Genomic DNA, 14371 nt, shown 5'->3' on the forward strand with positions numbered 1-14371 from the left:
ATATATATATATATATATATATATATATATATATATATATATATATATATATATATATATATATATATATATATATATTTAAGGCACAACTCTCCTAAACACGAGAGTGAAGTATACAAATTTAGAACACTTTCCCACCAGGAGACTCGAACCCTCGCCAGCACAGAAGCCTTCCAGCAACTGGCATAACAAGTACGCCTTAACCCGCTCCACCACCTGCTCAGACCCTTAAAAGAGATGGTAATTTCGGAGTATTTATATATTCCAAAGATCACCACCTCCCAAGAGCACTAGAGCAAGTGAGGGGTCATTTATACGTTTATTTCATCAAGTCCCTGTTAATATGGGAGAACACTGTGTCTATGAACTTAAGGCACAACTCTCCTAAACACGAGAGTGAAGTATACAACTTTAGAACACTTTCCCACCAGGAGACTCGAACCCTCGCCAGCACAGAAGCCTTCCAGCAACTGGCATAACAGGTACGCCTTAACCCGCTCCACCACCTGCTCAGACCCTTAAAAGAGATGGTAATTTCGGAGTATTTATATATTCCAAAGATCACCACCTCCCAAGAGCACTAGAGCAAGTGAGGGGTCATTTATACGTTTATTTCATCAAGTCCCTGTTAATATGGGAGAACACTGTGTCTATGAACTTAAGGCACAACTCTCCTAAACACGAGAGTGAAGTATACAACTTTAGAACACTTTGACTCGAGGGTTCGAGTCTCCTGGTGGGAAAGTGTTCTAAAGTTGTATATATATATATATATATATATATATATATATATATATATATATATATATATATATATATATATATATATATATATATATATATATATATATAATATATAATATGTGTGTGTGTAAATGTATGAGGGATGGGGAGTGAGGGATGGTAGGGAGGACGAGAGGATGGGGGAGTGGAGAACAAGGGGACAGGGGAGTGGGGGATCATGGGGAGAGGGAACGGGGAATGGTGGGGAGGACGAGGGGACGAGGGAGTGGGGAATGGTTGGGAGGTCGAGGGGACGGGGGCGTGTTGGTTTGGCTCAGCAATGTGTGGCCAGGTGCAACTAGTATATGTCAGTAATAAGTATTATTTACATCGTGATTATGCACACCTGTATAAAGCTGCCACGTTGAGAAGAGTAACTACAATATGTGCAGATGGCAGGAGGGGGAAGTTTAAATAGGTCGGGGGAGTTTGAAAAGTTTTAGTTCAATAACTGAAGAACAAAGCAGTAATGGAGAGTGTATAAATCATCAGAAAGTTTTCAACAATACTTCAGGCAATTACAAGTATCAATTAAACCAAAATGGTAAAATTGTATAATAAAATTTCTCTAAGAAAAACACACGGCTCATAGGAAACATCAATAAGACAATAATAAACACAATATAGTAGAATATGTTATTAAGACGTAAAGCAAAGTAACTATATGTCGCAGAAAATAGCAGAACTAAAAGGATTACATTTTTTATGATTTTATAAATTTTTTGATTATTTAAAAACAAAATAGTTCTCTCAGTTTATTGGGCCAATAGCTACAGGAAACAGTTACTTGGGTCATGATAAATTAGAGAAGGCAAAGGAATATAAGTTTATCTATTACTGAACTATATTCACTAGTGAACTATTCTTTCTGGTTGGTCAGTAAACTATTGTAGTGGTCTTAAACAAGACGAATTTTTGTGGTATGAAAGTGGTTAAAGGACATATAGAGACGCTGCTTCCCTCCTCATTCCATAATACAGAACCTCCCTCAGTGAAGAATGAGGGGAAGTTCACTTTACAACACATGACAAGGTGATCATTACTAAAAGTGGTTTGCACACATGTGCTCATTTCCCGAATGGCAAACATGTGTAATAATATAAATAAATAAATAAATAAATAAATATGTTTATTCAGGTAAGGTACATACATACAAGTGATGTAACATTAATGGATTGATATATAGATAGAGCTAGTACATACAATGCCTAAAGCCACTATTACGCAATGCGTTTCGGGCAAGAAAAAGATAATTCCTAAATATAACTAGCCGTAAATAACTTCATTTAGATTTTTAACATTCATCATCTGCGGCCGCATTTTAAGGTTGTACAGTAGCTTCAGCTTAGTTTCTAGATGATACAGGAGTTGTGTTCGCACACTTGAATCACCGAACTCATCTGTTATGTCAAATGCCACGTCAGGCAAACAGGAAGCTGCTCAGACCGTTTATTCTCGACAGTCTGGAGTTGTTAGTGGGAGGCTAAAATTGTGATTTCTGTGTGTAATGAAGGGCGAAGAGGTAGAATACTTATTGACAGAGCCCGGGTGCATGAGGGAATTGTGTAAAACCCAGGGGCTAGATTCACGAAGCAGTTACGCAAGTACTTACGAACCTGTACATCTTTTCTCAATCTTTGGCGGCTTTGTTTACAATGATTAAACAGTTAATGAGCTCCGAAGCACCAGTAGGCTGTTTATAAGAATAACAACAGTTGATTGGCAAGTTTTCATGCTTGTAAACTGTTTAATAAATGTAACCAAAGCCGTCAAAGATTGAGGAAAGATGTACACGTTCGTAAGTACTTGCGTAACTGCTTCGTGAATATGGTCACTGGTTTGTGTCTCGGAGAGGCTGCAGGATCCGTGTGAGGGCAGTTGAGCTCCCGGTTGCAATTATTTTACTATGTTGTGGCACAGTCGATTAAGGCGCGTCTGGGATCCTTTCGGACGTAGGTTCGAACCCTCATCACGGCCCTTGGTGATTTGTTCATAGTACACATAGGCTATACTAGGCCTAGAATATTTAAGTTTGGTTTTAAGCTTATGTTTTCCATATAAAATTAATAGTACAAAAAGTGGTGTACTGGTGGTCCATCACTACATATTGTTACTTTCGGTCAAATAGCCAGAAGGCACTACTCGGCCTACTAGCAAGGCCCGATTTGCCTAGTAGGTCGAGTGATTTTCATTATTAAAAAAAATCCAATTGCTTTCTTTGAATTAATAATATTATATTATATTAAGAACATGAATTACAGACTTAGTTATACCTGGTTGATAGGGTTCTGGGAGTTCTTCTACTCCCCAAGCCCGGCCCGAGGCCAGGCTTGACTTGTGAGAGTTTGGTCCACCAGGCTGTTGCTTGGAGCGGCCCGCAGGCCCACATACCCACCACAGCCCGGTTGGTCCGGAACTCCTTGGAGGAAACAATCTAGGTTCCTCTTGAAGATGTCCACGGTTGTTCCGGCAATATTTCTTATGCTCGCTGGGAGGACGTTGAACAACCGCGGACCTCTGATGTTTATACAGTGTTCTCTGATTGCGCCTATGGCACCTCTGCTCTTCACTGGTTCAATCTTGCATTTTCTTCCATATCGTTCACTCTAGTACGTTGTTATTTTTCTGTGTAGATTTGGTACTTGGCCCTCCAGTATCTTCCATGTGTATATTATTTGGTATCTCTCTCATCTCCTTTCTAGTGAGTACATTTGGAGGGCTTTGAGACGATCCCAATAATTTATGTGCTTTATCTCGTCTATGCGTGCCGTATATGTTCTCTGTACTCCCTCTATTTCCGCAATCTCTCCTGCTCTGAAGGGGGAAGTGAGTACTGAGCAGTACTCGAGACGGGACAACACAAGTGATTTGAAGAGTACATCCATTGTGATGGGATCCCTGGATTTGAAAGTTCTCGTACTCCATCTTATAATTTTTCTGGCTGACGCAATATTTGCTTGGTTATGCTCCCTAAACGTTAGGTCGTCAGACATCATTATTCCCAAATCCTTGACATGCTGTTTTTCTACTATGGGCAGATTCGATTGTGTTTTGTACCCTGTATTATGTTTCAGATCCTCATTTTTGCCGTATCTGAATACCTGGAATTTATCACTGTTAAACATCATGTTATTGTCTGCTGCTCAGTCGAAAACTTTGTAAATATCTGTTTGTAGTTTTTCAATGTCTTCAGCAGAGGTAATTTTCATGCTGATTTTTGTATCATCTGCGAAGGATGACACGAAGCTGTGAAACGAAGTTATGTTAGTTTAGGTTAAGAGGTTAGGTTAGGTTAGGTTAGGCGCCTGACAGCTGAATGGAAAGCGCTTCGGATTCATAGTCCTGAGGTTCCGGGTTCGATCCCCGGTGGAGGCGGAGACAAATGGGCAAAGTTTCTTTCACCCTGATGCCCCTGTTACCTAGCAGAAAATAGGTACCTGGACCCCCTTGTGTTCATGATGATATCCTCATAATGCACCCAGAGTTTGCCAATGCAGACTACTGATCACATGCCTCATTGACTAACCATCCTGTGTGATGGGGCTTTTAGCATAACGTAGTTAGACATAGCTAGTAATAACATAATGGTGTAATAACATAGCTAGTTTTGTGACACCCTCTACTCCCCTTCAGTAGGGGAGTCTATGGAGACTCTAGGGAGTAGGGAGACTCTACCCGTCTAGGGTAGCTGCACAGATGCAGATGTACCTAAATGTGTTAATAAAAAAAATCTTCCTGGCAACACTGTGAACGAGGATGGTGTTGACAGCTTGGCGGGTGGCAAGGCTCAGGTCACGGCAAGTCGAGAGGAGAGAGACGTGGTGGTTGGCGGCCCAGCAGGTGGCGTGGATGGTGCTAGTGACGGTAGTGATTGATTGATAAAGATTAAGCCACCCAAGAGGTGGCACGGGCATGAATAGCCCGTAAGTGGTGGCCCTTTTGAGCCATTACCAGTATCAATAGATGATACTGGAGATCTGTAGAGGCGCGACTGCACCCTGCGTGACGGGAGATGTCTCCCGGACCAAATGGTGACCAAATGGTGAGCGACGGTAGTCATTATCTTCGGCTCTTATATCCTGCCTCGGGTGCCCTTATCACCATCACAAATATCATCACCGTCGCCACACAAGACCACGAGACACCACCCAGCCTATGACAGACGCTGCTACAAGTACCACACAAACCTTCATGCTGAAAACATATGCTGCAGAACAGTCAACTTCAGTGGCTCTATCAGCATGATCCACCAGTGTATTACCAAGATTAACGACCACCTGCTGAAGGTCCACAGGTGGGTGCCAACTGTCAATAGCACATTTCCTGTTCTTGATTATAGGTGTATTATGATCAACTATGTGATAGCACAACTAGGTGATCCTAGTTGTGCTATCACTTCAGCCAACCCCCGCAAACACAACCTAGTTGTGTTTGCGGGGGTTGAGCTCTGGCTCTTTAGTCCCGCTTCTCAACAGTCAATCTAATGGTGTACAGGTTCCTGAGCCTACTGGGCTCTATCATATCTACATTTGAAACTGTGTATGGAGTCAGCCTCCACCACATCACTTCCTAGTGCATTCCATTTACTAACTACTCTGACACTAAAAGTCCTTTCTAACGTCCCTGTGGCTCATTTGGGTACTCAGCTTCCACCTGTGTCCCCTTGTGCGCGTACCACCCGTGTTAAATAGTCCATCCTTGTCTACCCTGAGAATTTTGTATGTGGTGATCATGTCTCCCCGAGCTCTTATGTCTTCCAGCGACGTGAGGTACAATTCACTCAGCCTTTCCTCGTAACTCATGCCTCTTAGTTCTGGGACTAGCCTAGTGGTATACTTGACAAGGTACGGGCTCCATGTTGGGGCCGCATACTCCAGGATTGGTCTTACATACGTAGTCTACAACGTTCTGAAAGATTCCTTACACAGGTTTCTGAAGGCAGTTCTGATGTTAGCCAACCTCTCATACGCCGCCGATATTATTTTGATATGGGCTTCAGGAGACAGGTTTGGCATGATATCAACTCCTAGATCTTTCTCGCTGTCCGTTTCGTGGAGGACTTCATCTCCCATTCGGTATCCAGTGACTGGCCTCCTATTTCCTCCAACCTAGTTTCATTACCTTACATTTACTTGGCTTGAACTTTAGTAGCCATTTGTTGGATCATTTCTTCAGTTTGTTTAGGTCATCTTGTAACAATCAGCAAACATTGAGAGGAACGAGTCTATTCCCTCTGGGAGATCATTTACATATATCAGGAACAGTATAGGTCCAAGGACTGATCCCTGAGGAACTCCACTGGTGACGCCTCGTCACTCCGGGACCTCACCCCTCACAGTGACTCTCTGTGTTCTATTGTTTATGTACTCCCTTATCCAGTGGAATACCTTCCCTTTCACGCCTGCCTGCATCTCCATTTTGTGCACTAATCTCTTATGTGGTACTTTTTCAAAGACTTTCTGGCAATCCAAAAACATGCAGTCTGCCCAGCCCTCTCTTTCTTGCCTGATTTTTGTTGCCTGGTCATAGAATTCAATTAATCCTGTGAGGCATGATTTGCCATCTCATATTACATTATATTATATTCATATTATATTACACAGTAATTGGTCATTATAAATGGGGCCTAACAAGAGCATGATATACCTGAAGAATAACACTAGGTGTTTTATTATCAACGCCTCGATAAATAAGTCCCAGTGTCCTATTTATTTCATTACGAACAATTATGCATTGCTTTTTTGGCTTTAAATTGTTACTAATCATAACTCCCAGATCCCTTTCGCAATCCGACTTCGTAATCTCAACACCATCTCGTATCTTGCAACTCTATTGTCATTACCTAGCCTCAAAACCTTGAACTTGTCAGCATTAAACTGCATCTGCCCATCTTTTGACCATTTAAAAACAGTATTTAGATCGTCTTGAAGGGATAGTCTTTTTCTGTGTTTATCTCCTTCCCGATGTTCATATCATCGGCAAATTTGCAAATATTGCTGTTCAAACCTGAATATAAATCATTTATGTATATTATGAATAACAGAGGTCCCAGGACAGAGCCTTGAGGCACTCCACTTACATTTTCCCACTCTGACTTAACTCCATTTATACTAACTCTTAGTTTCCTGTGGTATAGCCATGCCCTAATCCAATAGCACCCCAATACTGTGAGCCTCTTATCTTTTTAATCAATCTTTCATGTAGCACTCTATCAAAAACTTTGCTTTTGTTTGTGATATCAAGGTACACAACATCACAACCCTTACCACTATCAACTGCCTCAACTATGCTGGAATAAAATTATAGAAATTTTGTTAAAGAACGGCCATTAAGTAAAACCATGTTGTGAATCATTTATAAACTTATGTTTTCAATATGAAGACGAATGGTATTTGCAATTATCGATTCAAGCAATACTCCCACAATAGACGTTAAGCTAATTGGCTTCCTCCTCTCCTACAGATCTATTTCATTCTATACTAAAGCTGATTTCTTTGTGATCACTGTTCCCTAGCTCACTCTCTATTTCGATGTCATTAATTTGTCTCACTGTTAGTTAACACTAAGTCTAAAAATATTATTTTTCCGCGTTGGTTCCTTAATGTGTTGCTTATTAAGAAAGCAATCGTCAATTAATTCTAGAAAATCTTCTGCTTCATTATTCCCTGTTCTGTTAAGCCGGTTTATTCCACTAAAATTAAAGTCACCCATACCAAAAACTGTTAGACCTAGATGATCTAAATTTTTCATCCCATAGATGCTTTGCTTTCATTCTGAGGAGGAGAGTTCTTCTTGGATTCTTGGATGCCGATTGAAAAGGACTTTTGACTCAGCATCCCATAGAGCAGTCCCCCATGGCATAGCCGTTTTTGCCTCTGGAAGGGCACAAATGAGGCTCCAAATGAGGCTGCCCGGAACGCTATGCGTATTAGTGGCTTTAGGTATTGTATGTATTAGCTCTATCTTTAAATCCAACATTATGTTTGTAATTCATCTTCAATGTTTGTGACTTTACTTGAATCAAAAATCTAAATCCAGTGAGCCATCGGATACATTTTCTCTCCTAACAGTTCCCGTTCTCATAAACGTGGCTAATGCGAGGGATGACTAAGTCAAATATGAGTTGCTGCGCTACACTTTCCCTTCATCGTCCACACCTGCCTTCTGAAGAGGCTGTAGGGAATGTTATAGATTCGGCTACTCGGAACAAGTTCCAAGTAGCACGGGCTATGGTGAGCCCGTAACTTACCTGGCACAGGAGCGGGGCAAGTAGCACGGGCTATGGTGAGCCCGTAGTGAAAAAACGGCCGAGGGAAAGTAGGGCTGTAGGGAAATTCCAACCCCCTTTTCATTTCCCGAGCCCGTGTAGCTGGGGTGCCCCTGATCCACCAGCCATCATCACCTGTAAATAAACAATTATTTTACTTTTCAACTTTATTGAGTCAAGTGAAAGCATTATTAGTGAAGGTTTACTACGTCCAAATTGCATTGTGAAGTCATATATTAACATTAAAAACACGAGTCAGGAGTTTTAAAACTCATTATGCAATAAACTGGTTCTGACATTTTAAGGAAAATTAATTGTCTTTTTGCAATTTTTTTGCACATCCGTATGTGTGTTCTATGAGTATATAAGTCTGCGAATCCGCCACTGAGCATTTATCATGAAGTTAGTTTAGTTCATTTATTATACACCCCATACCCATCTTGTGGGCGGTAGTGGAAAGGGTTACAGAGGCACATAATGGGCTCAGGGATTGAACCCCACAATTCATTTAGTAACAAATGCAAGTTACAGTCTTGATGAGCTCGTTACAAAATTCAATACACATCGTCACCTCAACAATGGGTTCGAGATCGACCTCAAGTACAGTTTCTAAATTAAGCAACTGACATATGTGGAGAGCTAGCGTCACAATTGATATGTTTGTCCTGCACACCGCCCCCCATACAGTGGGCAGCTGTGGATAGGTTACAATCACTTAGTTACTACCTACAGATTGTAAACTGGGAATATTTGGCTAAGATTTCTGGTAGCAGATAATTGTTAATGAATTATTTAGACATCTCTTGAACATTTGTTATAGAACTCTGAATTCACGTATCTTTTCGCACTCCATCACATAGTGATGGAGTGCGAATAATTTTGTTGACACAGTTTACATTTGGTCAAGTCTACATCAGCAGATAATGAAAAATTCCAGATACTTATAACCGAGTCTGAGGCGAGGAGTAGTAATATGTAGAAGTCTGCTGATTTTATTGGATGATCCATGTATGTGTGGCTCTTTTTGCATGATAGTATGATTTTGCTTTTTCATCCATAGGGTTGTAAATCCGTGGAACCGCCTTCCCGCCGAAGCCGTAAACGTCAAAACTCTGCTGGGGTTTAAAATACAGATAGAAAAGATCATCTGGACAAATGGGGGACCTTTGACAAGCCGCCAGCTTCCTGTCCTCGTCGAGGCCACAAGTATTAGTGGCCCCTCAAGTAAATTCAGGTATGATGATAGATGGAATTACTGGTGTTGATTTCACTTTGCCTCAGATCTACACGATTTTGTTGAAGTTCTTAGTGACTATTGCTCTCAGACTGCTTATTGATAATCCAAGGTTATACTCAATTTCTTCTTTAAAGGCAGATTCTCTGGCTAACTCATCAGCTCTATCATGAATTCGGAGGCCAAGAGAAACAAATAAGAGACCAATTTAGACTAGTCTAAATTTTCTCTAACGCAGGTCCTCATGAGGTAGATATACAGACATATCAAAAGTGGTCTACTTTGTTGACCTTAAAAATTTATAAGAGCGAAGACTCATATTCTCATAATTTTCAGATATCTAAGAGCTCTTAGATACACTAGATACACTTAGATCTTAGATACTTAGGTAGCAAGAGCCAATCTAGACTGGCTACATTTATGTGAGGTGTGACAGAATGATGGGAACACCTCTTCCCTCAGTTATTAGTGACTCTGAAACCATTCTGATGGGTGACTTTAACGCACCACTTCTTCACCATTATAATTTATAATAATTGTGTTAACTGAAACTCCTCTTTAACTTTTCAATGTAAATATATGAACATCATCGTTAATTCTAAATGCCTTATTAATTTAAATTTCAACTTTAAAATTACTGCAGATTCTCATTGTATACCTGGAGCACTGATTTTAAGTGTTTTTTAAATTGAATTGTATTTGTTGTAAGTTATAAATCTCTATATATTATAAAAATATAAATAAATCAGTGTACCCAGCCATTTCCCGCCTTTCCCCATTGAATGATGAAAATATGGAAACCACTCAAGGAGCACAAGAATATAAACACCATTATCATTAACTACAACGCTTCTTGGCATTTATTTTGACGAAGATAGCACGGAACTATTTTAAACAAATTCCACACCTGTTAATAACCAGCATTAAACTAGTATATATGAGAAATAAGACTGATAATATAGGTGTTACGCTCGGTGAGTGGGCGGAGAGCTGGTCCTGCCACCTAGCGCCAGCGGACGGAAGTGGTACTCCCGACGTTAGCACTGCACGTGAAGAGGCTCCTTTGTCAGAATTAGGCTCGTTTTTATGTAAGTACGGCTCTCTCTTCGCGTTGGGCTACGGTATATTGCGTGCGGACGCTCGGGTCACCCTCAGGTTGAAGCCCGCGGGTACATATACCCCGGTGTTTTATGTACGGTTAAGGGAGAAAATGAGGCCATGCGTTGCTAAGTGGCCTCGTCACCACGGATGTCACAGGCCTTATTTAGCCTTGTGTTGGCCGCTCCCTGAAGGTGCTGGAGTCGTAGGACTGGCTATAGGCAATAAGGATCTTGAAGATCACGTCAATATGGAGAAGAAAGTTGTGTGTGAGGGGCGAGGCAGACGCCAGAGTCTTTGGGAGGCTGGAGGCTTGCGTCATAGATAGGGCCACATGTCTCAAGAATTTTCCCCGTATTTAACACCAGCTGGTGACGCATGTTTTGTGATTTGGTGTTTTAAACCACATTGGTCAGTCTTGGGTTATTAATATGACGCTTTTGATCAGTTAAATTCACTTGCTTGTATAGTCCTATACCTATGAGTCTGGCTTGACAAATATTAGACAATAATACGTGTGCTTTTAAACTATAACAATCTAGTTTTTATTTGAAGCCGGAAGAAAGGTTTATTGATATTTTAACTGAGAATATCATCTGGTATTTTCGGAGTAAGCCTATTAGAAAATAATTGCTTAAAAGGCATGGGAAATCAATGCAAGAATGCCCAAATTTATTTCCCCTCCAGAATTGGTTTGGGGAAAGTGTCAGACCTGGTTGTAACAATATTGCAAGATTGCAATATTAATATTTTTGCTACATAACCAGATGGTATCATGACACCAGGTGTGACAAATGTCTTCCACAGATGGCTTCCACAGATGGTGTCTCCCTCAATGTACACATCTGGGCATAGAAAAGCCTTTAGACACAACCCATTTTATCTATAAATTTAGACAAATTAGTCTGGTACACTGGGTTGTAAAGGTGATACAGTATCCTGTTGTTGTTAAAGATTCGCTACCTGGAACAAAAAGTTCCAAGTAACTCGGGCTATGGTGAGCCCGTAGTGCCTTGATATATAAAGTATCCATCCAATTATTAGCCTGGGTCTTGCCGCCAGCTCTTTATTCTGCAACCTCGTTCATAATTAAGAGTTGTGCTAGCAGTATAGAAGATGTAGCGAGTGTTCTTTAGCAACACGTAAAAAGACGACGGACAGATAAAGGACCAATGTTTATCTTGCATTATCAACGTGCTAAATGCTTGTATGTAAAAACATACGGGTTGCTGGTTTGTTAGTGTGTAAAGGCATTTGTATTTTACTTCTCTGCACACTAGAGTGCAACTTGTGTTGCAGTACTACTGCAAGTAAAAGTAGTATTACTTTCACACTTATCACAAAAAATGATCATGGAAAAGTGTGCAATATGGTACTGTAACATAGTGGTGCCTAAGCCTCCTTGGAAAGAGATGTGCAGTATGCACTCTTGTGTAATTTATGGTATGCCTAAGAGTCAAGATATGACTAATGGTGATTTTTTTACTATCTTGAAATGTTGTAGATGTATTGGATTAGGCCAGGAATTAGATGGAAAAATAGCAGCAGCAGGATGGCTGCAGTGATTTGTATATACCGGATATCACAGGTGACTTTTGTATGATTCACAGGATTAGATATAGTGATAGCTGAAATTCATCAGGATGGAGATTGGGACTAACTGTTGATACCTGCTTGATGGGGTTCTGGAAGTTTTTCTACTCTAGAGAAACCTAAATGTTTTCTTAAAGGAGTGCCGGACCAACCGGGCTGTGGTGGGTATGTGGGCCTGCGTGCCGCTCCAAGCAACAGCCTGGTGGACCAAACTCACAAGTCAAGCCTGGCCTCGGGCTGGGCTTGGGGAGTAGGGAAACTCCCAGAACCCTATCAACCAGGTATCAAGCCCAGCCCGAGGTCAGGCTTGACTTGTGAGTTTTGGTCCAACAGGCTGACGCTTAGAGCGGCCTGCAGGCCCACATATTCACCACAGCCCAGTTGGTCTGGCACTTCTTGAAGATGTCCGCGATTGTTTCGGCAATATTTCTTGTACTCGCTGGGAGGACGTTGAACAACCATAGACCTCTGTTTATACAATGTTCTCTAATTGTGCCTATGGCACCCCTGCTCTTCACTGGTTCTATTCTGCATTTTCTTCTATGTCATTCACTCCAGTATGTTATTTTATTGTGTAGATTTGGGACCTGGCCCTCCAGTATTTTCCATGTGTATATTTTTTATATCTCTTTCGTCTCCTTTCTAGTGAGTACATTTGGACAGCTTTGAGTCGATCCCAATAATTTAGGTGTTTTATCGTGTCCATGTATGCCGTATATGTTCTGTGTCTTCTTATTTCAGCAATTTCTCCTGCTCTGAAGGGGTGAGTGAGTACTGAGCAGTACTCAAGATGGGGCAGCACAAGTGATTTGAATAATAGGACCATTGTGATGGGATCCCTGGATTTGAAAGTTCTTGTAATTCATCCTATAATTTTCTGGCCGACGCAATATTTACTTGGTTGTGCTCCCTAAATGTTAGATCGTCGGACATCATTATTCCCAAGTCCTTTACATGCTGCTTTCCTGCTATAGGCAGATTTGATTGTGTTTTGTATCTGGTATTATTTTTAAGGTCCTCATTTTTACCGTACCTGAGTACTTGTAATTTATCACTGTTAAACAATGTTTTTTTCTGCTGCCCAGTCAAAAACTTTATTAATATCTGCTTGTAGTTTTTCAATGTCTTCAGCAGAGGTAATTTTCATGCTGATTTGTCATCTGTAAAGGATAATACAAAGTTATGACTTGTATATTTGTCTATATCTGATATGAGAATAAGGAAAAGCAGTAGTGCAAAGATTGTACCCTGAGGTACAGAACTTTTAACTGCGCTTGGACTTGCTTTGATATGGTTGACTGTTACTCTGTTAACTTTAATGATTTTCCTTCGCCACATTGAAGGCAGTGGACAACTTAGTGGTGTGTGAGAGGGAGTATGATCACCTGAAGCACACCAGTACAGTAGTATAGTCACTGCTTCAAATGAGATCATTTGTGTGGAACAATGTGGGCTGCTTGGACTTATCTGCTCAAAATGTTTGAACAATATTGCTACATCATCCCAAAAAACAAACCATACTTATGGCCACATTGGTCCATTCAAAAGGCACCAACATGCCAATTACCTAATACCCTCTTGTCGTAAAAGGTCTGCATATCATTTACAGAAGTGAAGAAGGAAATTAATTCTGTGCCATATAAATACGGTTTTGCCCGATTCCTGCTTGATTCTAGTTCTACTACTCCCCAAGCCTGGTCTGGGGCTAGGCTTGACTTTGTGAGAGCTTGGTCCAACAGGCTGTTGCTTGGAGCAGCCTGCATGTACGCACAATTTTCCCATCTCGAGTCACTAGCAAGCAATTAACATAATGTTAGATAAAGGCTTTTTGAAGTGTGGCAACCTTTTGCAAGTATCACTAAGGGCAGATTTTGTCTAGAATAAAAGTGTACAGACCTTACACTTCAAACAATGAAATAACTCACAGCTGCCAGAAAAATTACTGTTATTACAGTACTGTACTTCCAATAAATATAATGAAAGGTCTAGAATTGTGTAAATTATATACATTTAACCTAGCAGAAGATGAAATATGTAATTGTTTAGAGGTGTACTGATATTGGTATCAGTGCCTGTTTTTGCACTTTATTTATTTATATATATATATATATAATAATTTTTTTCTCTCTCTCTCTCCACATTGCACTGTCGGTAAAATTTTCTACCAAAACTTCGATACTGAACTTAAACAAATGTGTGGGGGTCCTTCATCTTGCAAAGAAATATCAATATTTCTTATAGCATCAGGCTATCTATTCAGGCTAATAAGACGGTATCTGTGCAAGTTAATAAGGCAGTATCGTTATAGGTTAATATAAATTTAATACAGTACAAGACCAATTTGAAAATTGTAATTATTTCTTTCACAGATCTTAAACCACAATGCCATCAGATGC

The sequence above is a fragment of the Procambarus clarkii genome, chromosome 72, assembly GCF_040958095.1.
Source record: "Procambarus clarkii isolate CNS0578487 chromosome 72, FALCON_Pclarkii_2.0, whole genome shotgun sequence".
Classification (NCBI taxonomy): domain Eukaryota; kingdom Metazoa; phylum Arthropoda; class Malacostraca; order Decapoda; family Cambaridae; genus Procambarus; species Procambarus clarkii.